Source organism: Camelus ferus, unplaced genomic scaffold, assembly GCF_009834535.1.
Source record: "Camelus ferus isolate YT-003-E unplaced genomic scaffold, BCGSAC_Cfer_1.0 contig3270, whole genome shotgun sequence".
NCBI classification, from domain to species: domain Eukaryota; kingdom Metazoa; phylum Chordata; class Mammalia; order Artiodactyla; family Camelidae; genus Camelus; species Camelus ferus.
Window position 1 is genome coordinate 1 of NW_022588630.1, and position 9540 is coordinate 9540.

Below are 9540 nucleotides of genomic sequence, written 5' to 3' on the forward strand. Positions count from 1 at the left end.
TTTTTCCTAGAGACAATAATCAGAGATCTCATAAGTTTAACACTTAGTCATGAATCAGGTCTTTTAATGTAGAGCTTATTAGTTTATGTAACAGCTGAACTAGTTTAACTCACTTGATTCTTAAAAGATATCTCCCCATACCCCTTTTATGTTTTCAGGTTTAACTGATTAAGCCTGAGCTTTGTAAGAGAGCAGGACCCTAGGGGGGCTCCTCTGGAAAGACCCCTCCCCCCAAGCCTCTGTTTAGCTCCTCTCTGAAGTACCTAGTTAGTAGTATCTGATGTACAGTTCCTTGGTAGACTTCCAGACGATAAAATCCCCAGCAAAAGGAAGAAATTAACTATATGATGCCCAGAAGCATGTAGCTCCCTGAGCTACTAAATGCTTGAGGATTGATGTTAACCCCAGTGACACTGCCATGTTACCTAACCATCAGCCAATCAGAGAATTGTTCAGGAGCTGGGCACTTACCCTGTGACATCCTTCCTTCATCTGGCCTTTACAAATGATTTACTGAATCCCTGTCATGATTTTGGGGTTTTATAGCACAAGGTGCCCATCCTCCTAATACTGAGGCCTTTATAATAAACACTGCCCTATCCTTCACCACAGCCGGGTGTCAGTAGTTTAGCTTAACTGTGCATGAAAAGTGGACCCAAGTTTGTTTGGTAGCCGAATTACATGGTGGGCCAATGGGCTTCTTGTGACCTTAATTCCTCGAGCTTTTTTAAGCTGGAGTCCTTTCATTAGATTTTAAGTGTCTTGGGTTCTCCCTCTGCTACTGTAAGGACCACTGCGGGTGCTCAGGTCATTGGGTGGCCAGATCTTGTTTGTGTCCCTGGTAGAAAATACTGTTAATTACAATGAACAGTTTTCCCTATAAGGACAGGGGTGGTGTGAGGATTTGCCTCTACCACTTTCCCAAGACTCTCAGCTACCTGATGGGTCCAAGAGGTCTCTAATGGTACAAGGCTCTGGATCCTCCTTGAGTTCAGGCAAGGCAGAGAATTCTGCTCTGGGCCACCGAAACTGTCAACTGAAGAAGAAAAAGTGCATGCTAAAAACTGATAATTATGTTTTACTTGGCAGAATTTCTGAGGACTTCAAGCCTTGGAGGCACCTCTCAGCTCTGGGGGACTGCTCTGAAGAGGGAGGTTGGGAGGGAACCACATGTATAGGAGCTTTACCACAAAACCCAGATAGTCAGAACATCAAAAGATTACTGTTAATTAAAGAAATCCAGGCACCTCAAGTTAAAAATTTTAGGGCTTCTCTATGTATGGGAGGATGCAGGATTGGCTCATTTATATCACTCTTGATAGTCACCTTAGCTATCGAGGACTTGAGTCTTGTTCTTTCCCATCCTGAGTCTCCTCGTGGTGTCCAGTTGTGGGTAGCTGCAGTGGCTGAGGACTTGGCAGTGGGCAGTCTGCTTGGCTGTATCCTGAGTTCCTTCAGGGATCATCATTCGGGCAGGTTTTTTGATTTGATGGCAACAACATTCTTTGTTTACTGATATGGCAGGCAAACATTTTCATCTACATGCAGCAACAGAAGAGAGATCCTTAAAAATAAGGGAGGTCAAAAGTGACCTTCAGCTTATAGAAAAGCACAGGTAAGACAAAACATGTCTGAGCTGGTTACAGGAATTAGAAAGAGTAGCTCACACTTATGCATCAGAAGTTAAATGAAAGAAGAGATGAAAGAAGACAGGCCACCTGTGTGTTTCAAGGTAGAAAGTGTTAGAGCAGGCAGATAACTAGATATGAACTGGAAAATGGGGGCAGAGGCCAAATGGCAGGAAACCATGCATCTCGTAAAGAATGTGGGGGTTCACTGGGCAGATGGAGGAAAGCAGGAACCCCTAGAATGATTAAGAAACCACACATTTTGGAGTGACAAGTGGCTTGGAGGCAGACACAGAACAGTGGGGTAAAGGCAGGACTCTCCATTGTCTGAGTGTAACCTTTTGCTCATTATGCTCTCATTACAAGAAATTAACCTTGCAGTTTACATGTACCCATCATGCACTGATGCCACAACACTTCCAATTTAGACTAAGTTAGAACAACACCCCCTCTCCCTTTGGAAGGTGGAGCTGGGATGGGAATCAGGGAATGAGACCCCAACCCCCTCCATCGCCAATGAATATTCCACCCAATCATTTTTGCACTGCATACAACCAGCTTGTCAAAAAACTCAGGGCAAGCTGCTCACCAAAGCCTGCCTGCTCCCCTTGAGGGCAAGCTATCACTTAAATTCTCACTTTACTCTGTTGACCTCTGTGTCCCCTCTCTGAATTATTTCTGCATGGAGATAAGAGACTTCTCTCTAGTAACAGAGAAGGATTGCATTGTAATCAGTTTCCTATTTAAATATTTTAGATCTATCTAGCAGGTGGTTGAACTTTAATACCATCGGTTAAAACTGACATGGGAAATTGCCTGGGCTATACCAATTTTTAGGCACTCTCCTATGTATTGGAAAGGTCCAAACAGTAAATTAAAATAAAACGTTCAACTGAGGTTAGAGACAAAAACAAGCAGCGTTATTTTACAGTCGTTAACTAATTGTTGTAGACAAGTATTTGTGACATTCTTTTTTTCTGGTAACTTTTTCCCTTTCACCCCAGATTAATTAGGAGACCATAGAAAGGAGATAACATTAAACTCAACTCTATTTAGGGATATCAGATTGTATATGAACCACTTAATTAAAGTCTTTAAGAATTAAATGACTGAGCATTAATTTGTATCCAACTCGTTAAAATATATATATTTCTTTTTCAGATATTTAAGTCCAGGCTATGTTTGTTTTAAAAAACAGCAAGATTTAAAAGATGCATGCATATGCATATGAACATACATACATGCACGCATGATGGAGTAGAGAACAAAGTAACCTCCCTGATGCCAAAAATCCAGCAGTTTGCTTTCTCTCCCTTACTGCTTTTATGCTGAACAATGCCCCAATTATTCCTTGCACTTTTTAACCCAGAAGCTATGCTCCAGGAGGGAAGTAATGGGCTGATGATCTCAGAGGAATGGGCAGACCCTCTGGAGTTCCCCTATGACATAAGAAACATTCATGGAGGTTAAGAGGAATGTAGCACCCTATAAAGTGCCCTGAATGTTATCACCTTCCTGTTCCATCCAATTGTTCTGCAAAACCTCAAAGCCTCAAACCTATGAGGGAGTCACAGTCTCTAAGATATTAGCCTGCTGGAAAATGCTGCCTCCGTGTCTCAATCTGGCTTTCAGGGTCCAGAGGACAGTTTTGCAGCAACATGCATACATGCATAAATAGAATTTAAAGATATTTGACTCCAAAGTCCCAAAGGAAATTATCTATTAATAAAACTTTAAAGAAACCCTAAATTTATTATTATTCTGTTCAATCATTTCACTTATTTGATAGTGTCCTTTGATGCACAAATACTTTAAAGAATTACCCCTGTGGTCTTTATATTTTCTTTCACTGTGTGTTTCTTTCATGTCCTCTGTATCACTAGGCTTAAAAAAAAATCTCACAGGCAAACTGTACAGGAACTGGACACATAAGTGGATTTGTGTTAGTAATCTACTACTGGTAAAATATTATGGGGTTATCATACAGCAACATATGTTCACATGTGGGGATGAGTTCATATTTACACTAGGGTAAATTATCCTAAAGCACCACATCCCAGGTGCGCAAGTTGAAGGGACTGGAAAAGTGACAATTACTAGCCTCTATAGGATTGGTCACCTGGAGATGCCATGATGCCATTCTACACCTTATGATTTTGCTGATTGTTGATCCATGATTTGTTGTTTGAATTATGGCTATAAAATCAATTTATCCCATCCCCAAGTTGGGTTCACCATTTGGAAGGCCCTAGGCTGCTGTGAGTCCCATTTGCCCAGCAAAGCTATAAAGCTGCCTCGTTCCTGCTAAGCTCTAAGATACTGTCTCTGAGTTATTTGGCTCAGTGAGGGATGGGGCTGATCTTCCAGCAACAGGTTGATTGAGGGAAAGTTATGTAACAGCTGTTGAGACACAGTCAATAATGAATAAGTAATGCAACAGTGACTTAAAATTTTCTTTACTGAGTGTGGGACACAGAAATGGTATCCCACTTACTCAGGAGTTCAGGGGAGTTTTTTTCACCCTCTAGTATCAAGGCTTAATATTGTAAGACCTGTTAAACATTGTGCCTTGTCATAGTGAATGGAAATCAGCCCTGCTTCTGAGATTAAAATGAGGTGAAACATTAGTAATACACTACAAGGAACACTAGGTAAACTATTGATACCATATTACCCAGTAGCCCTTGCCTCCCCTTCTCCTTATCTCCATTTCTGAATGTAAATTGTTCTTTAGACACTATGTTTTGCTGCTGCTGCTGCTGTTGTTTGTTGTTTTGTTTTAAGTGGATTATCTCTTTCCTTCCTTTTCACTCCTTTTGTAATTGAAGCATTGAAGAAATATTGCAATAAACCATATATATGCCAGGTACCATCCAGGAGCAAGAGGTCTAAAAACAATACAATCACTTTTTTTATTTAAACATTATTGCCTCCTCTCACCCAGATAACTTCCTCCCACCTTCATATAATTATATACATATCTGTGAGTTCTTTTTTTTCTTTTTTTGATAATATGAAATATACATAACAGTCATTTTAACCATTGAAAGTGTACGATTCCTTAGCTTACATAAATTTCCATTCTTGTGCAACCCGTACCTAGTCCCAGAACATTTCATCACCTGAGAAGGAAACACTGCACCTCTTAGCAGTTACTCCCCACACCCCTCCCTCTTCAACCACTGCTACTCTGGTTCCTGTCTCTGTCTTCCTGCCGCTCCTGGTATTTCATAGGAGTGAAATCATTCAGTTTGTGTCCTCCTGTGTCTGTCTTTTCTCCACACATATTTTTGGGTGATGTTTTCAAGGTCGGCCCGTGGTGGACAATGTATCAGTTTTTGCCTTTTAATATAATTTTCAAGTGGCATACATTCTTTTCTCATATATTCAACAATTTCCAGCTTTAAAAATCTGCTTTAATGTGTGAGTGCAATCTAACCATTTGATTCTGTGATAAGATATCTGTATTAAATTGGGTCAAGAGGCACTATACTCACATTTTATTTGGATCTTGAATACTAAATTTTGCTAGATGACTAGCATACAGATTATGGGATCTATAACCATCTTTTGACTGAATAAATTTAATTTTTGTTTGGAGTTCCTAATATTAATGTATCATAATATGTATGGCTTAAATCACATTTTGTTCTGCAGATTATTTGCATGTGATGCAGGGATCATTTAAATTTTATTTTCTGAGGAAGTTTGGCATCATCCCTATGCGGTCTTGGTGAGACTTTGTTTTTCTTTTTCATGGGCTATGTCCTCAGTAATCTATAGTTGTCTCTCCCACTTCCCAAGTATGGTTTTAAAACTTGTATGGAGGAAGTTTCCTCCTACTTTTCAACATGCAAATGTATATGACAAATTCCAAGTGTGCCTTAAGGATTGATTTGTGAGGGGAACTTTGCCTATTTCATTTGGGAAACTATGACCTTTAATTTTGTCCTAAGTTTGAACTAGAATATAAAAGGATGGTAAATTTGGAGGCTGTAATTTAGAGATTTAGATATGGAAAGCACTTTCTGTTTTGTGTTCCTTTTTGATCCTTAGTTATGTAAAAGTGCAGAAGAGACTGAAAAGCAAAAGAGAGTGGCAGTGTACAGAAAACCAAGCCAAACTAAAACAAAACCCCCAAACAAAAAACACATCCCTTTTAAGTGTTATGGTAATGCGACCAAACATCAGGAGTTCCAAGGTCATCGTACTCCGTTTTTTCTTTTAATGGAAATTTTTATATCTAACTTTAATTGTTCCCTGAGGTTGGCAACATAAGTTTATAATAATACTCTGATAGTCATCAGCATAGATAAAAGTGTAGAATTCTCTGTTATTTGCCACTGTAAAGCTTACATAGAATTTTCAATTGTACTTCAGTTAGAAGTGAAGAAACAAGGAGGTTATTAGCATGGATGGAATATCACGTGTGTTCAATAGAATCAGGCTGTCTTTAATGTTTGTGTTACAAAAACATTCGCAACATATATTCATAGTGATAAACAGTTCCTTAGTGTTTCTGCTGCAACTTCACCCTTTGATTAAGGGGATAATAAAGTATTAACGACAAAGTTATTTCATATTTTTAAAGGAAGGTTTACAGCCTTCAGTGGTCAGATCAGATATGAACCGGAAAGCAGAGGGCTATATCCTATTAAGCAGTTTGCTTGAGAATGGGTTCTGGTTGGGCTTTGGCTGACAGCCCAGACAGCTTTGAGGGGAGGTGTTGCTGGGGGCGGAGAAATAAGTATGTCACTACAAAAGTTACAGCAAGAAAGTCTATGATAGAAACAACCTTTGAATAGTAAGGTAATTTTTGGAAGACTTTCACCTTCAAATTCTGCTTCCTCCCCCATTTTAAAGCAATGCAATCATATGCTTCTGCTATGTTTGCGGAACTGAATGGTGATAATTACAGCTCAGCGGTACAGCAACAAAATATCCTCCTTCAGGAAAGCCTCCTCGCTACTTCAGAGAGACAATCGTAGCTCAAAAGATCTGTATGAAACTGGAGGAAACGTAGAGAGTGCATGAAGGACCGCGTCAAGCGACCCATGAACGCTTTCATTGTATGGGCTCGTGATCAAAGGCGAAAGGTGGCTCTAGAGAATACCAAAATGCAGAACGCAGAGATCAGCAAGCGGCTGGGATACCAGTGGAAATTACTTACAGAAGCTGAAAAGCGGCCGTTCTTCGAGGAGGCGCAGAGACTCCGGGCCATACATCGGGACAAATACCCGGACTGTAAATACCAACCTCGTCGGAAGACCGAGGGGCTACCGAGAAGTGACAAATCATTTCCCACAGACCCTTCAACACTGCAGCCAGGTACATGTAGACACCGTTTGTACTCCTTCACATACACGGACCATTGTGCCAAGACACCGCAGTCACGAATGGAAGGCCCGTTAAGTCCCTCACAACGGATGAGCATTACCAGCTCACTCCCTCAGCAAGAGCACTGCAGCAACTGGACAAGCCTGCACCACAATAGGTGACACTGGCTACACAGATCTGTGTGGATGGTCCCTTTTACTGTAGTTTGCAGCCTGGACATTCTCACCGTTACTTTTGGTGTTGATTTCCGTACTCTGGCTAACAAAGACCCCATTCATCCGATTTCGACCATTTTTTCACCTGTGGCTACTTTCAAAATAAGGCATGTAAACATGTTTTATGTGTAAAGAATTAGGACGTTGTCACATATGACTCAGCCTGTATTTATGGTTGCTTAAAAGAGTACTATCTTGATAAGAAAGTATCTTAACTGTTTCAGTTCCAAGGCCAACCTGTTTCTTCTTTGATGGAACAGTTCTTATACATAATTTTAGTTGCTCCCGAGATTGGCCATTAAATAGGTGTTAGTATAAAGTACTATTGACAATTGTCAGCAGAGATAATAAAATTCTCACTGTATGTTAAAGACTGCAATTCAAAACTATAGTGCTGAGAAAAACATACACTAATTCAAGCTATGGGTAAAGGGTAGGAAGTCAACTTCACTGGAAAACTTCCTACTGTCTTAAGCAGTCCCTTGTAGAAGGTCTGTTTTTGGTCTTTTCAGCCACTTGTGTGTCTTTGTAAGCTGCAGTAATTACAGAAGAGTATGTATGTTCTATTTTCTTTGACAGTTATTTTGCATCCTCCTCCCAGTGTGAAAAAAAAATACAACTCAATTCCTTTGCACCAGACAAATCTGCACTTACTTATGTCTACTTTGAACATTATAACACCTATCTGGTAAAAATGAAATCTTTAATTAGCTCATATGGGACTCATGGTTTCACCTCTTTCCAAAAACTCTTTTACCCATTGGGGATGGACTAGTTTCTGCTGTCAGCTAACTTTTAGCTTTATGGGGGTGAGGTGGGTGTAAGAAGGGCACAGACCTATAGTATCAAGAATATGAACTATTCAGATTATGATGGTGGGGAGATGGGGTGTGGATGACACAGGCTGGTTAATCTGATGAGATGTCAATGAGAGTGTAAATCAAAAGCTCTGAAATGTTTTGCATGCAGGCTAAAGTAGAAAACTTTTCAGTTTGCAAAGGAAAGCATCACTTTTCAGAGTAAATATAAATGGGTGGCCTATATACAGATGGATGTGCATATAGGTATATGGATACAGACATATAGCTAGATAAATACACATATATCTCATATCAAAATCCACCTTCCCATACATATATTCCAAAACTTTAAGGAAAAAAACCTCCATTAATAAAAGTCAAAAAATACAAAGTACTATAATTAGAGAGAATGTCTCAATTTGAAAGAAAGTTCACGGTAAATAAGGTGTGAATTTCACAGACTATATTGCTTAATCAGAGATTATGACCCCAAAATGAGTTGTAACTGCAATAACCTCTTAAACAACTACATTAGCTACTTTGTATTTTTAAATATTTTACATACATTTTATACACATATATACTTATGTTTTATGTTTAAACCAATCTTTCTGTGTGTTCAGAAATAACCTCCACTCTGACCTCCATCAAAGTAGGTTCAAAATAGGTAAAAATTCCTTTTCTTGAACTTCAAATAAAGGCAAATATAAAATTATGTCTAGTTTCTTTTGCTTAATATGATTTCAGTGATGTTCCATTCTTTGTTATAGAAAATATTCTTTCATTCCATTTCCAATAGACATGTGAATGGACACTTTCTACTTTTAGCTTCTCTTTGTACATTTGTGTACTTGGCCATGAGAGAACATTTACCTGTGTCTGCTGTGTATAATCCTAGGAAATATATATATATATATATTCAGCAAGTTTTTCAACAAGCATTGCAACAAATATACTTGTATTTTCTAATAAATATTTGCCACTTTTTAAAATACCAACACTTAAAAATATTTGGGGATACAAACTAAGAGCATGGCTCTAGATGCAATGGGATCTGATTATTTTCTCAGCCACTGACTAGACCTGACATTGAACAAATGGCTTTACCTTTCTCGTCCTCTGTTTCCTCAACTCTGAGGGGTAGTATTAATAACAAATGATGATAATAATAAACATAAAATGAATAAATAAATAAATAAATAAATAAATAAATAAATAATAATAAATAAATAAGAAATAACAGATAAATAAATAATAAATAAATAAATAAAAGGACAACAGAGCCAACCTCACCGGGGTTTTGTGAAGACTAATTAAGTTAATGTGTGTAACGATTCAATGATTAAGTATATATAGAGCACTTAGAACCTAGCTCAGTATTGGCAAAGCATTAACTAGTAACAATGATTATAATAATAACAAATAACAACACCAAAATCTACTTCAGTCAGATGCTGTGAAGACTAAACTTTTAAAGTGTATAGGATTCAAAGAGTAAGTGTATATAAACCACTAAGAAGGGAGGTTTATATTATTAAAAGATGATCAAAAAACGGCAAG

At 38.5% G+C, this 9540-nt stretch overlaps 1 pseudogene; it reads left to right on the plus strand.

Moving 5' to 3' along the window:
• Positions 1 to 6350: 6350 nt before the first annotated feature.
• On the plus strand, positions 6351 to 7126 carry LOC116662555 (annotated as a pseudogene).
• Positions 7127 to 9540: the final 2414 nt, after the last annotated feature.